This window comes from Oncorhynchus gorbuscha, linkage group LG10 (assembly GCF_021184085.1).
Source record: "Oncorhynchus gorbuscha isolate QuinsamMale2020 ecotype Even-year linkage group LG10, OgorEven_v1.0, whole genome shotgun sequence".
Taxonomy (NCBI): Eukaryota; Metazoa; Chordata; class Actinopteri; order Salmoniformes; family Salmonidae; genus Oncorhynchus; species Oncorhynchus gorbuscha.
In genome coordinates this window covers 52,154,852-52,174,263 of record NC_060182.1, presented here as the reverse complement: position 1 = coordinate 52,174,263, position 19,412 = coordinate 52,154,852, and the positions used below count along the sequence as shown (strand labels likewise).

The 19,412-nt window shown below is 45.7% G+C and overlaps 1 pseudogene; it reads right to left on the bottom strand.

Annotated features, from left to right (window-relative positions):
- Positions 1 to 19,412, bottom strand: part of LOC124046230 — a 77,376-nt pseudogene that overhangs the window by 35,840 nt on the left and 22,124 nt on the right.

Genomic DNA, 19,412 nt, shown 5'->3' with positions numbered 1-19,412 from the left:
GCCTTCGGTTCGACAGAACTCCAGGCAAAGCCACTCTCTCTTCACATTCCAACAGATTCTCAACTTATCCCCAACATATTATGGGAGCTGGAAGAAAACTAAGTATTCAGGTATTCCCAAACAATTATGTTGTGGGAGCTCTTGCTTGTAGGAAATCCAGATGCCTTCCCCAACCTTAAACAGGACTTGACAGGAACATAAAATAATCAATAACCTGTTTACAACCACACATGATGGTGGGCAGACTGAGAAAGCAAGGGGTGGATGGAAGAACGAGAGGCGATAAAGGACAAGATCGATTACGAGGTGTAGCTTTTTATTTTCCTCTTTTGTTCAAAACGCCACGTTCAAATTCTTTAAAAGTGCATCCTCTCCTTCCTCTAAGTAATCACGGGTTAGAAATGTAGGGACAGGTGAAAGCCATGTGGAGTTCACTTGTCCAATCATGCCTAAATCAGTGATAACATCAAGGAAGAATGGACAATAAAAGGAATATCTAGATGTCGAGAGTGGGTGGGTAGGTAGTTAATTGAGCCCTAGGCACTGTGGTTACTATACCTATCCTGTGAGGTCGGGGAGCCTATTGTTGTCTCAGCACTGCAGCCGTGAGAAGCATGAGTCTCAGAAACATTGCGTCATTCCTATCAGATTGGACAGAGGCTATACATACGTCTGGGTCGAAGCTGTGGGGCTCAGGCCTGACCGCCACCGAGAATAGAGGAGACTGTATTGTAAGAGTAGAGGATACTGCAGTCGGCCCAGGGGTTAACTTCCTGTTTAGGGATCGGGATGTGTGCATGTTTGTGTGACCCTTTACGTCATTGGTCAAACATAACAGGCCGGGCAGATGTAGGCTACTGTAGTCCTCATCTCTAATTCTGATACATGACGAGAGGGAATAGATAAATACTTAATATATCTAAATAATAAATGATAGAATAATACTACAGTACACAGTATTCTCCAGAGGTCACAGCTTTGTCACAGAAACAAAGGTTCTGTCCCAAATGGCACTCCATTCCCTATATAGTGTATTACTTTTGACTAGGGCCCATAGGTCAAAAGTAGAGCACTATATAGGGAGTAGGGTGCCATTTGGGACATGTCCTGAGTACAGAGGCTTGTTTAGGAACGAGGCAAGGCTAACTCCCTGTTTAGAAAGCACACAGATGTCACTAATGGGGACCACAGGCAGGCGGCTCTGTGGCTGGCCTATGTTTAAGTGTCCCCTTCAGTAGCTAGGGCTTTTTTTTGGCACTGCAATTTTTAAATTTCACGCGCCCTGACGGCAAGAGAGAGAGGAGGTAGAAAGGGAGAGAAGGAAGAAGACAGAGGGGAAGAGGAGAAAGGGATGCAGTGTAAGGAAAGGAGTGTGCGAGAGAAAAAGAGAGCAACAAAATAGTGGGAAAGAGAGAGGGAGTGAGCGTGAGAGGACGATGTGATCTTTTCAATCAGAACACATGTACGCTACAACCATTCCCAGGGACAAAACACGCAAACCTGAGTCTACACTGCTTGCTTCAGGACCAAGTAAAGATTATATTTATTTTATATTTTATTTTTATTTCACCTTTATTTAACCGGGTAGGCTAGTTGAGAACAAGTTCTCATTTACAACTGCGACCTGGCCAAGATAAAGCATAGCAGTGTGAACAGACAACAACACAGAGTTACACATGGAGTAAACAATAAACAAGACAATAACACAGTAGGAAAAAAAAGAGTATATACATTGTGTGCAAAAGGCATGAGGTAGGCGAAGAATGACAATTTAGCAGATTAACACTGGAGTGATAAATGATCAGAAGGTAATGTGCAGGTAGAGATACTGGTGTGCAAAAGAGCAGAAAAGTACATAAATAAAAACAGTATGGGGATGAGGTAGGTAAATTGGGTGGGCTATTTACCGATGGACTATGTACAGCTGCAGCGATCGGTTAGCTGCTCAGATAGCAGATGTTTAAAGTTGGTGAGGGAGATAAAAGTCTCCAACTTCAACGATTTTTGCAATTCGTTCCAGTCACAGGCAGCAGAGAACTGGAAGGAAAGGCGGCCAAATTAGGTATTGGCTTTAGGGATGATCAGTGAGATACACCTGCTGGAGCGCGTGTTATGGATGGGTGTTGCCATCGTGACCAGTGAACTGAGATAAGGCGGAGCTTTACCTAGCATGGACTTGTAGATGACCTGGAGCCAGTGGGTCTGGCGATGAATATGTAGCGAGGGCCAGGCGACTAGAGCATACAGGTCGCAGTGGTGGGTGGTATAAGGTGCTTTAGTAACAAAATGGATGGCACTGTGATAAACTGCATCCAGTTTGCTGAGTAGAGTATTGGAAGCTATTTTGTAGATGACATCGCCAAAGTCGAGGATCGGTACGATAGTCAGTTTTACTAGGGTAAGTTTGGCGGCGTGAGTGAAGGAGGCTTTGTTGCGAAATAGAAAGCAGATTCTAGATTTGATTTTGGATTGGAGATGTTTGATATAAGTCTGTAAGGAAAGCTTACAGTCTATCCAGACACCTAGGTACTTATAGATATCCACATATTCTAGGTCGGAACCATCCAGGGTGGTGATGCTAGTCGGGCGTGCGGGTGCAGGCAGCAAACGGTTGAAAAGCATGCATTTGGTTTTACTAGCGTTTAAGAGCAGTTGGAGGCCACGGAAGGAGAGTTGTATGGCATTGATGCTTGCCTGGGGGGTTGTTAACACAGTGTCCAAGGAAGGGCCAGAAGTATACAGAATGGTCTCGTCTGCGTAGAGGTGGATCAGGGAATCGCCCGCAGCAAGAGCAACATCATTGATATATACAGAGAAAAGAGTCGGCCCGAGAATTGAACCCTGTGGCACCCCCATAGAGACTGCCAGAGGACCGGAGAACATGCCCTCCGATTTGACACACTGAACTCTGTCTGCAAAGTAGTTGGTGAACCAGGCAAGGCAGTCATTAGAAAAACCGAGGCTACGGAGTCTGCCGATAAGAATATGGTGATTGACAGAGTCGAAATATAGGGATGTTATCTCTGGAAGAAGGAGCACCAGCATGTATTCAAGACCATCTACAGTATCTGTAGGTGTCAACAAAAGGGCAGGGGGCGGCAAGTAGTCTAGTGGTTAGAGTGTTGGACTAGTAACCAAAAGGTTGCTGGATCAAATCCCGAGCTGCCATGGTCAAATCTGTCGTTCTGCCCCTGAACAAGGCAGCTAACCCACTGTTCCCCGATAGGCCGTCATTGTAAATAATAATTTGTTCTTAACTGACTTGCCTAGTTAAATAAAAGGTTAAATTTTAAAAATATATACATAACCAGGGAATGAGAAGATGTAAGTGTATTTTCCAATAGAGTGATGCCCCAGTGCTGTACCTACTGCCTATGGCTGGACTAAAGGCCCAGTTTATCTCGTAATCAAGTCCTCATGACCCCCTGTAACGCCCCTCACTTGAATGAGTGCACACTTGACTTGGCCTGAGCTCCCCCTCCCCATTTATTGCTTTCACTATCCACTGACTCTCCAATCCTACGGTTGCTCTATCAGTCTACTATGCTCCTCCACTCCCTGTCTTTTCATCCTTCTTTACTTGGCCTTCCTCTCCCTCCACCTTCCCTTTCTCATCCACTGCCCCCTCTCTCGCTTTCTCTCTCTCTAAGGGGTTAGTTGTGCATGAGAGCAGCAGGCAGCTAACACAATAGCCTACTCATCTCTGGGATTCTCACTTCCTCACTCCCCCTCTCCACTTCCTCCCTGTATTCACATACAGATGACATCCAAAAACAGCTTGAGACCACAAGTCTTCATCTAAGTGTCACTTTTCTTCATCTATTCCTTGCCTGTCCGGGAAGAAGAGCAACATTGATCACACTTTATTGAAATGGGATTATGTTACGTGCATCTTTGAACGGGTATCTATTCATCTTGTGCTGTGAGACACACACACAAACAACAATGTAGAATACAAAAGTCCTGAGTGCGCACGAACCGACCACACACACACTCTCCTGCATCTACACTGATCTGAAAACACAGGACAGGTGAAAAGCAATATGGAAAACGCCCTCTGGGAATTTGCTTACACATCATCATTACAGTTACAGTACAAAGGTAAGAAGACGAGACTCAAGTACCACTAGAGATGAACCCCCGGGGGTTGGAAAGAACAAGAGTCAACAACAGCTGGACGAGTCTCAGTGGATGAGAACGCTTCCTTTACAAAAGAGGGGGAAATAAGGAGAAAGAGAAACCTGCCCAGACATTGCCTGTCAAGAGGTCAGTTTACAGCGGTCAGAGGTCAAAGTGTGGTCACTAGGCTAGGGAAACAAGCCACAAGTGAACCCAGAGGAATGCAACAAGGAGAGAGAGTTTTGAAGTCTGTGGCAGACTTCTCCTCTGCTTTCCACCTCCCTCTATCCCCACCCTTGCTGACCCCTCAGGGTAGTGTTAACCTCATCCAAGTCCAGCAGAAAAAGGGAGAGAGAAGAAAAAATAAATAAAAAAGCAGAGCAGACACTGTTGAGGGGCTGTAGAAGTAGAAAGGAAACAGTGAGATGCCGCTCCTTACCTCCCCTCACTGGGCCTGAGTCATCGCTCCCTCAGTCTCTCCCATTCCTAGTCATTTTTGTCTCTCCCGCTGAAAGATGTCAGTCTCGGAGTTTCTCACTCTCTAATAGCTCCCTCTGTGCTCTCCAACCTAACTCTGAGGGTATGGTGACTGGCCTTAACAGAGGGAGAGGTCATTTCACAGTATCTCCAAGCCCCCCCGTCCAGTCGAAGGATTACCCTCCTTCAGTCAGCCGGACTTGGGCCTGTTCTCTCAACTAGACAATGCAGTGTTGCCTGGTGAACTCCACGTGGCACCCCGGCCCTGCAAACAAAACACTTTTTCCGCTATCGCAGAGGGTGTGGCTTTCTAAAATTCCTGCATTGGGCCATATTTGGTTTCTTTCTCTTCAGAAAGAAACCACATTTTCTCCCCAAAATACGATAAAAGAATTGTAATACAAAAATTATGCTAAATGAACATAGGGGAACAGGGTGTCATTTGGACCAGCAGCCATGGCACTCATCAAAAAGGGTGCGTCCTTCACTCAGTGTATAAATACAGCCGTGTTTTTCCACTTGGGTCACTTTGCAGAGGCATGTGGTTCTCGCACTTCCTGAGCTCAGCCCAACTGTCTCCCTGCAAGTCTGGTGCCACAAACCCCACGGATGATACAGAAGAGACAGTTATCAACCATAGAAAAAAAAAAAAAATCAGGGTTAGAGGTTCCAAGCTCTTTCTTTGGATTAGATTCCTATGAAACCAAGCCCTCATACAGATCACCACAGGAAGGAAAAGGTTTGTCATCACCACCAACACCGTAGATCATTTTACTTGCCGGCAGAGTAGAAATGACAAAGAGACAGACAACTCTAAACAAAATAGACTCTTCAAGCCCACTCCAAAATAAATCATGCCTATAGATAGGGAGGTCTCTGCTTTAAGAAGGATTACAAAAATGAACTTAGGAGTTTTCAAATGGTCGTCATGACAGTGGGAAGCCAGGTTGTAGGCTAGGCTACGTCAAAATAAAAAATAAAAAACATCCCGCACTGTATGTCAGTCTGACCTGGCTTCACCATCACATGGTCCAACTTCGCTCAAGCTGCCTGAGCTGTGACAAATGACTCATCTTGCAGTGGTTGGCTGTCCTTCATAGACAAGCCACAGCTTTGGTTTGTGAACTCACACAGAGACAGACACAGGGCACACACGAGAAAAACACAGGGAGAGGTATAACATCGAGAGAGAGAGAGAGAGAGAGAGAGAGAGAGAGAGAGAGAGAGAGAGAGAGAGAGAGAGGTGGTCACTGGGTCCAAGCCAAACCCATTACATAGCCAACTAACTGTTCACAGGAAGTGTCCCCTTTGAATTAAATCAAACTTTGAGACATCAAATGACAGAGGGTTGGATGCAAATTCAGCAGCTCGGGAAGCATAACTTCTGTACAGATACAAGACAGACAACCACTTCTTCATCTATTGTCCATCCAGGTGTAGGAATTATGTTGAGTCACCGTGGAAAATTAGTTACACAAGTGATTTTTATAATTGGCTGAGATGACACACACACACACACACACAGGGAGAGACTGTCAGACACATGATTCCCCTTGTTCTAAAAATAGTTCTGGTCAACATCACACACAGTCCCAACAACGCCAGGCGGGAGAGAGATAACACCCTATTTTTACGAGACCAGAAGAGCACATCAACCCGAAAAACATCCAGCCAGCCACCACACATTGCGTGCACACCAAACACTCCATACGGCCCCCAAAAATGCCATTATTAGCCCGCCACTCCCCCACCACAATGCTTTGGGCCACCATCCACCCAGCGCTGCCTGTTTTCCGTCTGAAGTTTACCTCATGGCTGAGTTTAGAGCCAGGTTTATGGGGCCTAACCCTACGGTCCTGTATTTATCCTGTCAGCAAAACAAACAGGTCCCGGGGCCCTCTCCGCACCCGCCACGCTACCGGGGGCATTTTTAGAGTGTTGAGTCAATAGGGGGCGATTCGTTCCATTCAACACAGCGTATTCCTGTAACATTTGCCTTCACAACGTGAGGTTTAGCCTTTAGCCGCAGTTACACTACATGGCCAAAAGTATATGGACAAACCTTCAAATGAATAGATTCTGCTTTTTTCAGTCACACCCGTTGCTGACAGGTGTATGAAACCAAGCACACCACCAGGCAATCTCCACAGACAAACATAAGTAACAGAATGGCCTGTACCGAAGAGCTCAGTGACTTTCAACGTGGCACTGTCATAGGATGCCACTTTTACAACTCTGGGATTCTCATTTCCTCCCTCCCTCCCTCCTCTCCCCCTTCACTTCCTCCCTATATTCACATATAGATGACATCCAAAAACAGCTTGAGACCACAAGTCTTCCTCCCTCTAAGTGTCACTTTTCTTCATCTATTCCTTGCCTGTCCGGGAAGAAGAGCGACATTGATCACACTTTATTGAAATGGGATTATGTTACGTGCATCTTTGAACGGGTATCCATTCATCTTGTACTGTGAGACACACACACAATCAACAATGTAGAATACAAAAGTCCCGAGTGCCCTCGCACGCTCACATACTCTCCTCGTCTCCTCTCCTGCATCTACACTGATCTGAAAACACAGGACAGGTGAAAAGCAATATGGAAAACGCCCTCTGGGAATTTGCTTACACATCATCATTACAGTTACAGTACAAAGGTAAGAAGACGAGACTCAAATACCACTAGAGATGCACCCCCGGGGGTTGGAAAGAACAAGAGTCAACAACAGTTCGACGGGTCTCAGTTTAGCCTTTAGTCGCAGTTACACTACATGGCCAAAAGTATATGGACAAACTTTCATATTAATGGATTCTTCTTTTTCAGCCACACCCGTTGCTGAAAGGTGTATAAAATAGAGCACACCGCAAGGCAATGTCCATAGACAAACATTAGTAGCAGAATGGCCCGTACCGAAGAGCTCAGTGACTTTCAACGTGGCACTGTCATAGAATGTCACTTTTCCAACAAGTCAGTTTGTCAGATTTTTGCCCTGCTAGAGCTGCCCCGGTTCAACTGTAAGTGCGGTTATTGTGAAGTGGAAGCCTAAGACCACCATGCGCAACGCCAAGTGTCGGCTGGTGTTGTGTAAAGCTCACCACTATTGGACTCTGGAGCAGCTATCTGGAGAGATGTATCATGCTTCACCATCTGGGTTTGGCGGATGCCAGGAGAACGCAACCTGCCCCAATGCATAGTGCCAACTGCAAAGTTTAGTGCAGGAGGAATAATGGTCTGGGGCTGTTTTTCATAGTTCGGGCTAGGCCTTTTAGTTCCAATGATGGGAAATATTAATGCTACAGCATACAATGACATTGTAAATGATTCTGTGCTTCCAACTTTGTGGCAATAGTTTGAGGAAAGCCCTTTCCTGTTTCAGCATGACAATGCCCCCGTGCATAAAGCGAGGTCCATACAAAAATGGTTTGTTTCGAGATCGATGTGGAAGAACTTGGACTGGCTTGCACAGAGCCCTGACCTTAACCCAATCAAACACCTTTGGGAAGATTTGGAACGCCAACTGCAAGCCAGGCCTAATCACCCAACATCAGTGGCCAACATCACTAATGCTCTTGTGGCTGAATGGAAGCAAGTCACTGCAGCAATGTTCCAATGTTCTAGTGGAAAGCCTTCCCAGGAGAGTGGAGGCTGTTATAGCAGCAAGGGGGGGACCAACTCCATATTAATGCCAATGATTTTGGAATGAGATGTTTGACGAGCAGATGTCCACATACTTTTGTCATGTAGAGTAGCTCCCTCAGAAAAGCTTGCTCAAAAGACTAACAGGAGGAGTTTGGAAGTTTAATCGAGCCAACAGACTGAGAGAAAGGGGGAAAAGCAATGGCTAGTGGCCCAGAAAGAAAAATAGTCCTAATAATTTGGTGGGTGCTTATATATTTGTCCTATTTCACAAAACATTATTATTATTTTTTTCATATACCAACTCTGCCTGAGACACCCTCGCAGAGTGGGGTCACGGCCAAATGGGTTGGTCTGTACTTTTACCCACACAGAGAGAGAAAAAAAACAATACTGTGTTGGGCCATGGCAAGAGACCCACTGCGCCACCTACACCCACGACCAACAACTCAACAGGATTTTCCAGGAGTGGAAAAGTAAGGAGGGTAAAACATACAAAATGTCAACTTTGGAAAAGGCAATTCAGAATGAGACGAAATACCAAGTAGGGGGGTTGGAAGCCTTCTACAAAAGAAGGAAAGAAAGACGAGAGGGGGGAATGAAAGAAGAAAATAGGGAAAAAGGTTTCCCACCCATATCCCTCCCTTCCCGAATGGACTCTCCAGCTCAGCAGTGAGGAATGCGCTGGCATACCACAGGTCCTAGCTGAAGAATGCAGTTATCGAGCAGGGCCAGAGCTGATGCTATATCCCCAAACCGGAGCTGATTAGACAGAGGTTCTCTTTGAAACCCCCCCCCACACATACACTTGCTCCAGTCCTCTGTAGCCCCAGCCCCTACCATAACAACCAAACAACTTATAATATGTTCCACAGAATGGAGAGGGAGAGAAAGAAGAAAAGTGGGGGAGAGAGAGAGTAGGCTATGGGGAAGGAAAAAATTGAGGTACTACCCGTGTCCCAATACAAATAGAAGGCTTCCTCTCATTCTCCACCATTGACACATGTACCTGAAAAGACTGGATAAGTCACTACAATCTAACTTCCACCAGAAAGATTGTTCCATATCAGTGGTTGTTGGGAGGAAAAGGGACAAGGGAGGGAAACTAACATACACCAGTATGTAGGGACAAAGCCAATGTACAGTACCAGTCAAAAGTTTGGACACACCTACTCATTCAAGGGTTTTTCTTTATTTTTTTAACCATTTTCTACATTGTAGAATAATAGTGAAGACATCAAAATGATGAAATAACACATATGGAATCATGTAGTAAGCTATGGCTGTCCCTCAAAGTCCTTCTGTAGGGTCATTTAGTTCAGCTATCAGCCAGCTGTGAGCCCCTGATAGTTCAGTTCGAGAGAGACACAGAGAGAGAGAGAGCGGAGAGGAGACACCAGTGCAAATGGACTGGGCTGACTCCGTTTCTAAGTATAGCAGCAGACAGGGCTGGCTTCCCGAAAGTATACTGAGCTGACACGCTAACTTGGGGGTGAGGTTTCTCCTAAGAAAGACCAGGGCTGAGGAAGGGAGGCAGGGAGAGACAGTGTGTGTGTGTAGGAGTGAGCTCATCATAGGCCTCCCGCCTGGCTCACCCTCTCCACAAGCGGTGGCGGTACGCTGCAGGGCTGGGTCGACAGGCACCCACAGGCCCAAAACCCAGAGACTTGCATCGACTTGGATCCGGGTGAAAGGTGAGGTAGGAGAATGTGTGGGTGTGTGTGAGAGCGAGAGATAGGAGACGTGAAGAGGGCAAAAAAAAACAATGAAAGAGGTTAAAAAAAGGGCCGGAGAGAGAAAGGAAGCAGGAGGGATGGAAAGAGAGTGAACAACAAAGAAAGAAAAAAAGTGAGCGAAAGAAAGAGGAAGAGAGAGTAAAACAGAGCGAGAAAAGACTTAAAGACCTGGCCTGCAGCACTTCTAAAGAGCCAGCCAGCTAGGCAGGAAGAACTGTACTTTAGTGACCAGGGTCCCTTGCTAGGCTAATCTGAAGGATTCAGCCCCTGACTGATCCACTGACACAGGAGGTAATGAGCAGACAGACAGGGCCCTGTCTCGAGCTCAAATGGAGAGGAGAGGGAAGGAAAAAGGAGGGGGAGAGCGGGAGGAGAGTGAGACCATGTGTGAAAGAGGAAGACATTGTGAGACAGAATAGGAAGAGATTTGTTTGTACAATTGTATAGTAAGAACAATACAATTTAACATAGCTGAATAAAATAGAAAGGATATTATTCCCCAAACGATTTCAAAAGGGGGTGCACATTCTGTGTTGAGCGGTTAACAAAAGAAACAGGTCCTCCTTTATGCTTAATTTTGAGTTATTTATGCAATTTTAGTTATGTTTTGATTACTAATACATTCTAAGGCTGCATGATGCGACTAAGAATCATGCTAGCCCCCAAAACATTTTTTTCTCCGATCACGGATAATAAAAAAATTAAAAAAGTCATAATTGTCTCCAGAAAATTGCCCATTTCTGTTACGATACTCGTTTAGTCCGACGACTCGGCACACCTCTAGAAGCTACCATAGCATATTTGCCAGCTTTAGCTAGTCAAGGTTCTAGTAAAATTATGAGTTATTCGTGCTTGTCATTCGTGCTTGCATGATTCTTCATCATGTCAGTCAGTCAAGTGAGGTGTTACGTGGTCTAATTAACTCAACTGGCTAGTCTGCCTGTCTGTAAAGAGAAGTGTTCAGATTGGATAGAGTGAAGCTATATATTTGTCCACTTCCTTCATAATTTCATCTGATTGCTGCTGCCTCTTGTTAGCCTGCTACTATGATAGATCAAAAAGCAAACTTGACTGCCTGCTGTATAGGTTAGGACACAGACACATTGGGGAAGCTACCAAATCAAATCAAATTGTATTTGTCACATACACATGGTTAGCAGATGTTAATGCGAGTGTAGCGAAATGCTTGTGCTTCTAGTTCCGACAATGCAGTAATAACCAACAAGTAATCTAACTAACAATTCCAAAACTACTGTCTTCTATACACAAGTGTAGGGGGATAAAGAATATGTACATAAAGACATATGAATGCATGATGGTACAGAACGGCATAGGCAAGATGCCGTAGATGGAATCGAGTACAGTATATACATATGAGATGAGTATGTAAACAAAGTGCCATAGTTAGTGGCTAGTGATACATGTATTACATAAAGATGCAGTAGATGATATAGAGTACAGTATATACGTATACATATGAGATGAATAATGTAGGGTATGTAAACATTATATTAGGTAGCATTGTTTAAAGTGGCTAGTGATATATTTTACATCAATTCCCATTATTAAAGTGGCTGGAGTTGAGTCAGTGTTGGCAGCAGCCACTCAATGTTAGTGGTGGCTGTTAAACAGTCTGATGGCCTCTCTCGGTCCCAGCTTTGATGCACCTGTACTGACCTCGCCTTCTGGATGACAGCGGGGTGAACAGGCAGTGGCTCGGGTGGTTGTTGTCCTTGATGATCTTCCTGTAACATCGGGTGGTGTAGGTGTCCTGGAGGGCGGGTAGTTTGCCCCCGGTGATGCGTTGTGCAGACCTCACTACCCTCTGGAGAGCCTTACGGTTGTGGGCGGAGCAGTTGCCATACCAGGCGGTGATACAGCCCGCCAGCATGCTCTCGATTGTGCATCTGTAGAAGTTTGTGAGTGCTTTTGGTGACAAGCCGAATTTCTTCAGCCTCCTGAGGTTGAAGAGGCGCTGCTGCGCCTTCTTCACGATGCTGTCTGTGTGGGTGGACCAATTCAATTTGCCTGTGATGTGTATGCCGAGGAACTTAAAACTTGCTACCCTCTCCACTACTGTTCCATCGATGTGGATGGGGGGGGGGGGGTGTTCCCTATGCTGTTTCCTGAAGTCCACAATCATCTCCTTAGTTTTGTTGACGTTGAGTGAGGCTATTTTCCTGACACCACACTCCGAGGGCCCTTACCTCCTCCCTGTAGGCCGTCCCGTCGGAGGCACCGTATTGTCCTCAAAGCGGGCAAAAAAGTTATTTAGTCTGGCTGGGAGCAAGACATCCTGGTCCGTGACGGGGCTGGTTTTCTTTTTGTAATCCGTGATTGACTGTAGACCCTGCCACATACCTCTCGTGTCTGAGCCGTTGAATTGAGATTCTACTTTGTCTCTATACTGACGCTTAGCTTGTTTGATTGCCTTGTGGAGGGAATAGCTACACTGTTTGTAGTCGGTCATATTTCCGGTCACCTTGCCCTGATTAAAAGCAGTGGTTTGCGCTTTCAGTTTCACGCGAATGCTGCCATCAATCCACGGTTTCTGGTGTTTGGGAATGTTTTAATCGTTGCTATGGGAACGACATCAACGCACGTTCTAATAAACTCGCACACCGAATCAGCGTATTCATCAATGTTGTTGTCTGACGCAATACGAAACATATCCCAGTCCACGTGATGGAAGCAGTCTTGGAGTGTGGAATCAGCTTGGTCGGACCAGCGTTGGACAGACCTCAGCGTGGGAGCTTCTTGTTTTAGTTTGTCTGTAGGCAGGGATCAACAAAATGGAGTCGTGGTCAGCTTTTCCGAAAGGAGGGCAGGGCAGGGCCTTATATGCGTCGCGGAAGTTAGTATAGCAATGATTCAAGGTTTTGCCAGCCCTGGTTGCGCAATCGATATGCTTTAGCTGGCAAATTTTACTAGAACGCTAGCCAGTTTTCTAATTAAAAAAAACAGATTGCATGGAAAGTCTATTCTGTAGATGTAAGTACCCTTGAAAGGTTACATGATTCAACCAAGCTTAATAGGCTTACAATGACAAGCACGAATGACTCACAATTTTACTTTTTATTGTGTAAACTTTTTTATTATTATTATTGATGGTTAAGTTAATTGACTCATTGTAAAATGCACCGTTTATTGATTTAACAATTGAAAAAGTATTTATTTGATGTTAACCATTTGTGAACCAGTTTTTGCTATTGGGCCTGGGCATCAGACTCCAGAACTCTTTATTGCAGAGTTGTGTCAATGAGGTGGTATGTTTTCAATTTGCCAAAACGTATTTGCTTTGGGCAGGCTGAAATATGGTTTATTGGGATGCTATCAGAAACTTTAACATTTGTAACAAGCATCGTAACAGGCATTCACTGTTACACCCCAGTAATTACAGAATGCAATTAGCGTAACTATGAATTATAACTACAACACTTGTTCCAGAGTAACTACATATTTAACTACACTGCAATAAGGCCCCCTTAAAATTAAGTGTTACCACAGGATCAAGTCAACTTAACTCCTATCTGCAAGTGCATGTGTGTTTCCCTCAAAGTTTAATTTATATTTATGACCTCCAATCCTGTTCCGAGCATTGGAAATAGTAGCGTAGCCGCGCAGGAGCTAACTATCTATTGAGCTCAGCTGGAAGGACAACAAATTGGGAAACACCTGCTTCTGTCACTAGCCCCAGATGCAGCATCCTCCGTCTGTGTGTGTGCACGCATTCTCTGTGTGTGCGTTTGCGGTCACTTATTATTGAGCCAATGACGATGAGCTACACGCTTTCAGGACACTCTACTTCCTCTTCCACGATACGATATGCACATGTCCCTACCGAGACTTGTATAGGAGGTGTATTAAAAATAATTTAAAACTAACCTGCTTCATCAGACAGACATGGTATGTATCAAGTATTGTAGCAATAAAGCACAAAGTAATTATTCCCTTCCTAATGACATCAAGTCAATTTCTAGAAGTAATTGAGTCGTTCATTGATATCCTTACCATCTCAACGGAAACCCAAGTCAACACATACCCTCCTCTGCTCACCTGTCACCCCTGGCAATGAGGAGGCGGGTCTAGAACTGAGCAGTATTACCCAGACAAGTCTGGAAGGTGGCTGTAAAAGCAATGAGAACAGGGGGAGCCGGCTGCACTCAGTGACTGCAATTCCAGTCTACCTGTTGGAAACAGCTGCTGTGGCTGTAGTGGACTACTTTGTTGTGTGGCTCAGAATGTCACAGTCCTAGCTATGCCCAGAATGCGAGCCTCAAGTCCAGCCCAAATGGAGAAGCCCCAGAGCTCTATTTATGGAAATAGCTGGGGCCCATTCCGCCCCCACTCTCGACCCAGACTCATTTGGAGAGGTATGATAATTATTTTCCTCTCTGGAAGAAAGCTTGATTTCCGTACCTGCTGAGAACGGAGGGAGAAAAAAAAGAGAAAGCAGTTGGATACTTCCGCATAGGTTAGATACCCACACAGGTCAAGCGCGCGCACTCATATGCATACGTTCTTTTCCCACAGATGTGCCCTCTCAAGGGCTGGCTAATGTGGCATTACCAGGATGGGTCAACCAGGAGCAAAAAGGAATAGGAACCCCAAAATGACCCAGTCAAGACGTCAGTTGAATGGCAAGGCTATTTGGTGCACAGCAATGTACTGTATAGTGTAGTAGTATAATACTGTAATAATAGTGGAACTGGCACTTCACAGCACACCACTGGACAGCGCAGTGGGCTCAGAGGTGAACTAGTGAATGTCTACGTAAACTCAGCAAAAAAAAAGAAACGCCCTCAATGTCAACTGCATTTATTTTCAGCAAACTTAACATGTGTAAATATTTGTATGAACATAAGATTCAACAACAGACATAAACTGAACAAGTTCCACAGACATGTGACTAACAGAAATGGAATAATGTGTACCTGAACAAACGGGGGTCAAAATCAAAAGTAAGTCAGTATCTGGTGTGGCCACCAGGTGCATTAAGTACTGCAGTGCATCTCCTCCTCATGGACTGCACCAGATTTGACAGTTCTTGCTGTGAGATGTTAGCCCACTCTTCCACCAAAGCACTTGCAAGTTCCCGGAAATTTCCGGTGGGAATGGCCTTAGCCCTCACCCTCCGATCCAACAGGTCCCAGAGACGCTCAATGGGATTGAGATCCGGGCTCTTCGCTGGCCATGGCAGATCACTGACATTCCTGTCTTGCAGGAAATCACGCACAGAACAAGCAGTATCGTTGGTGGCATTGTCATGCTGGAGGGTCATGTCAGGATGAGCCTGCAGGAAGGGTACCACATGGGGGAGGATGTCTTCCCTGTAATGCACAGCGTTGAGATTGCCTACAATGACAACAAGCTCACGCCGATGATGCTGTGACAAACCACCCTAGACCATAACAGACCCTCCACCTCCAGAGTACAGGCCTCGGTGTAACGCTCATTCCTTCGACGATAAACACGAATCTGACCATCACCTCTGGTGAGACAAAACGCGAGTCATCAGTTTTTGCCAGTCCTGTCTGGTCCAGCGACGGTGGGTTTGTGCTCATAGGCGACGCTGTTGCCGGTGATGTCTGGTGAGGACTTGCCTTACTACAACAGGCCGACAAGCCCTCAGTCCAGCCTGTCTCAGCCTATTGCGGACAGTCTCAGCACTGATGGAGGGATTGTGCGTTCCTGGTGTAACTCGGGCAGTTGTTGTTGCCATCCTGTACCTGTCCCGCAGGTGTGATGTTCGTATGTACCGATCCTGTGCAGATGTTGTTACACGTGGTCTGTCAGCTGTCCGTCCTGTCTCCCTGTAGTGCTGTCTTAGGTGTCTCAAAGTACGGACATTGCAATTTATTGTGCTGGCCACATCTGCAGTACTCATGCCTCCTTGCAGCATGCCTCAGGCATGTTCACGTAGATGTGCAGGGAGGCTGGGCATCTTTCTTTTGGTGTTTTTCCAGAGTCAGTAGAAAGGCCTCCTTTAGTGTCCTATGTTTTCATAACTGTGACCTTAATTGTAAGCTGTTAGTGTTTTAACGACCACACCACAGGTGCATGTTAATTAATTGTTTTTGGTTCATTGAAGAAACATGAGAAAGTGTTTAAACCCTTTTCAATGAAGATCTGTGAAGTTATTTGGATTTTTACTAATTATCTTTGAAAGACAGGGTCCTGAAAAAGGGACGTTTCTTTTTTTATTCGTTTAGAACTGTAGTGGCACATATCAGACCAAACACACAGAAATACAGTGAGACACAGAGGGTGGACACGCACAACCCTCTAGAGAAGCGTGTAAAGCACAGAGCAACGGTGAGCGTGCTGTAACAGCTCATCTAGAATGCTGCAGTGACCAAATCGGTTGAACTGCATCCGTGTTCATGTGCATGTCTGTGTGTGAGTCTAATAGAGTCCACTCAGTGCAGATTCCAGCAGGAATGGGAGGTTGAGAGTTCCTGCACACTGCACAGACCTGAAAACATGGCATGAACCCAGGAACCAGCCTGAGCATAGGACAAACCTACAGTACAATATGGCCATTCACTGTTCACTGCGGACAAAGGAACAGTCAAAGACAAGACGGTTCATTGGTCAGTCTGGTACCATTGTCATCGCCTGGGTACAGTACCACTACCTGACTATTCTTTTTACTAAAACAAGTACATTGTTGGCTATAACAGAATATTTTGTAAGTCAACTCTAACTTTATGGATGTTAGTTGCAGGAAAGCCTCTCAGAACATGTGGTCCTTCTGTAGCTCAGTTGGTAGAGCATGGCGCTTGTAACGCCAGGGTAGTGGGTTCGATTCCCGGGACCACCCATACGTAGAATGTATGCACACATGACTGTAAGTCGCTTTGGATAAAAGCGTCTGCTAAATGGCATATATAAGAACATGAGCTGCTATCCAAGTGGCTACTCCTGGCTAACGTCTCTGTCCCGAAGCAAGCATAAATTAGCCTGGAGCTAGCCTATGCTAGGCTCATCACCCAGCTAGCTGAAGAGGTCCATCAGCCACGTCTCTGGGCTACAATATCTATTTTGCCAATTGGCCTGGATCCCTTTTACTGCCAATACGGTGCCCCACCAATCCTTCACGACTGGTCTACTGACGTAATCCGCCCAAGGGGGTTTTCAACAGGCTCCTCTGTTGCGACTTCCCCTGAATGCCTATCTGCTAGCCGCAGCTGGACCCTTTTACTACACGGAGCCCTGCCGGTCCATCACGACCGGTCTGCCGGCGTAACCGGCCGAGGGGGCTACAATTGACTCCTCCATCGTGACGTCCCCCTAAGGCCCTTCTGCTAGCCCTGGCCCGCTAGCTGTCTGAATTGCCGTGTCTCCAGCCCTCCAAGCTACTCACTAGACCCCATGATCACTTGGCTACACATGCCTCTCTCTAATGTCAAAATGCCTTGTCCATTGCTGTTTTGGTTAGTGATTGTCTAATTTCACTGCAGAGCATCCAGCCCTACTCAACATGCCTTAGCTAACCCTTTTGTTCCACCTCTCACACATGCGGTGAGCTCACCTGGTTTAAATGGTGTCTCTAGAGACAATACCTCTTTCATCGTCACTCAATGGCTAGGTTTACCTCCACATCCTACCATAACTTTGTCTGTACATTATGCCTTGAATCTATTCTTCTCTGACCAGAAACCTGCTCCTTTTACTCTCTGTTCTGAACGCACGAGACTACCACCTCTTTTAGCCTTTAGCCGTACCCTTATCCTACTCCTCCTCTGTTCCTCTGGTGATGTAGAGATTAATCCAGGACCTGCAGTGCCTATCTCCACTCCCATTCCCCAGGCGCTCTCATTTGTTGACTTCTGTAACCGTAAAAGCCTTGGTTTCATGCATGTTAATGCCTCCTCCCTAAGTTTGTTTTATTCACTGCTTTAGCACACTCTGCCACACCCGGATGTCCTAGCTGAGTCTGAATCCTGGCTTAAGAAGGCCACCAAAAACCCAGAAATCCCTAACTATAACATTTTCTGACAAGAGAACTGCCAAAAGGGGGCGGAGGTGCAATCTACTGCAGAGATAGCCTGCAGAGTTTTGTCTTACTATCCAGGTCTGTGCCTAAACAATTTGAGATTTTAAAAATCCACCTTTTCAGAAACAAGTCTCTCACCGTTGCCGCTTGCTATAGACCCCTAGCTGTGCCCTGGACACCATATGTGAAATGATTGACCTCATTCCGTCAGTAGAGGATGCCTTCAAAAGGTGCTTTCCTCACCATCTTAAATAAGAATGCCCCATTCAAAAGAGAATTGTACAAGTAACAACCCTTGGTTCACTCCAGACCTGAATGCCCTTGACAAACACAAAAACATCCTGTGGCGTACTGCATTAGCATCGAATAGCCCCCGCTATATGAAACTTTTCAGGGAAGTTAGGAACCAAAGTCTAGCTTTTTCAAACAGAAATCAAAGTCAAAAAAGTTCTGGGACAATAAAGTCCATGGAGAATAAGAGCACCTCCTCCCAGCTTCCCACTGCACTGAGATAAGGAAACTCACCACCGATAAATCCACAATAAATGATAATTTCAACAAGTAATTTTCTACGGCTGGCCATGCTTTCCACTGGCTACCCCTAACCCGGTCAACAGCCCTGCACCCCCCACAGTAACTTGCCCAAGCCTCCCCCATGTCTCCTTCACCCAAATCCAGATAGCTGAAGTTCTGAAAGAGCTGCAAAATCTAGAAACCTATAAATCTGTTGGGCTAGACAATCTGGACCTTCTATTTCTAAAATTATCCTCCACAATTGTTGCAACCCCTATTACTAGCCTGTTCAACCACTTTTCCGTATCGTCTGAGATTCCCAAAGATTGGAAAGCTGCCGCGGTCATCCCACTCTTCAAAGGGGGTGACACTCTAGACCCAAACTGCTACAGATCTATATCTATCCTACCCTGTCTTTCTAAGGTCTTCGAAAGCCAAGTTAACAAACAGATTACCGACCATTTCAAATCCCACCGTACCTTCTCTGATATGAGACAATACTGCGCAGCTGTATTCATCGACCTGGTCAAGGTTTTCGACTCTGTCAATCACCGCATTATCGGCAGACTCAACAGCCTTGGTTTCTCAAATGACTGCTTCGCCTGGTTCACCAACTACTTCTCAGATAGAGTTCAGTGTGTCAAATTGGAGGGCCTGTTGTCCAGACCTCTGGCAGTTTCTATGGGTGTGCAGTCTCTATGGGTTAATTTCTTAGGCTCTTTTCTCTGTATACATCAATGATGTCGCTCTTGCTGCTGGTGATTCTCTCATCCACCTCTACACAGACGACACCATTCTGTATACCTCTGGCCCTTCTTTGGACACTGTGTGAGCTAACCTCCAGATGAGCTTCAGTGCCATACAACTCTCATTCCGTGGCCTCCAACTGCTCTTAAATGCAAGTAAAACTGAATGCATGCACTTCAACCGAT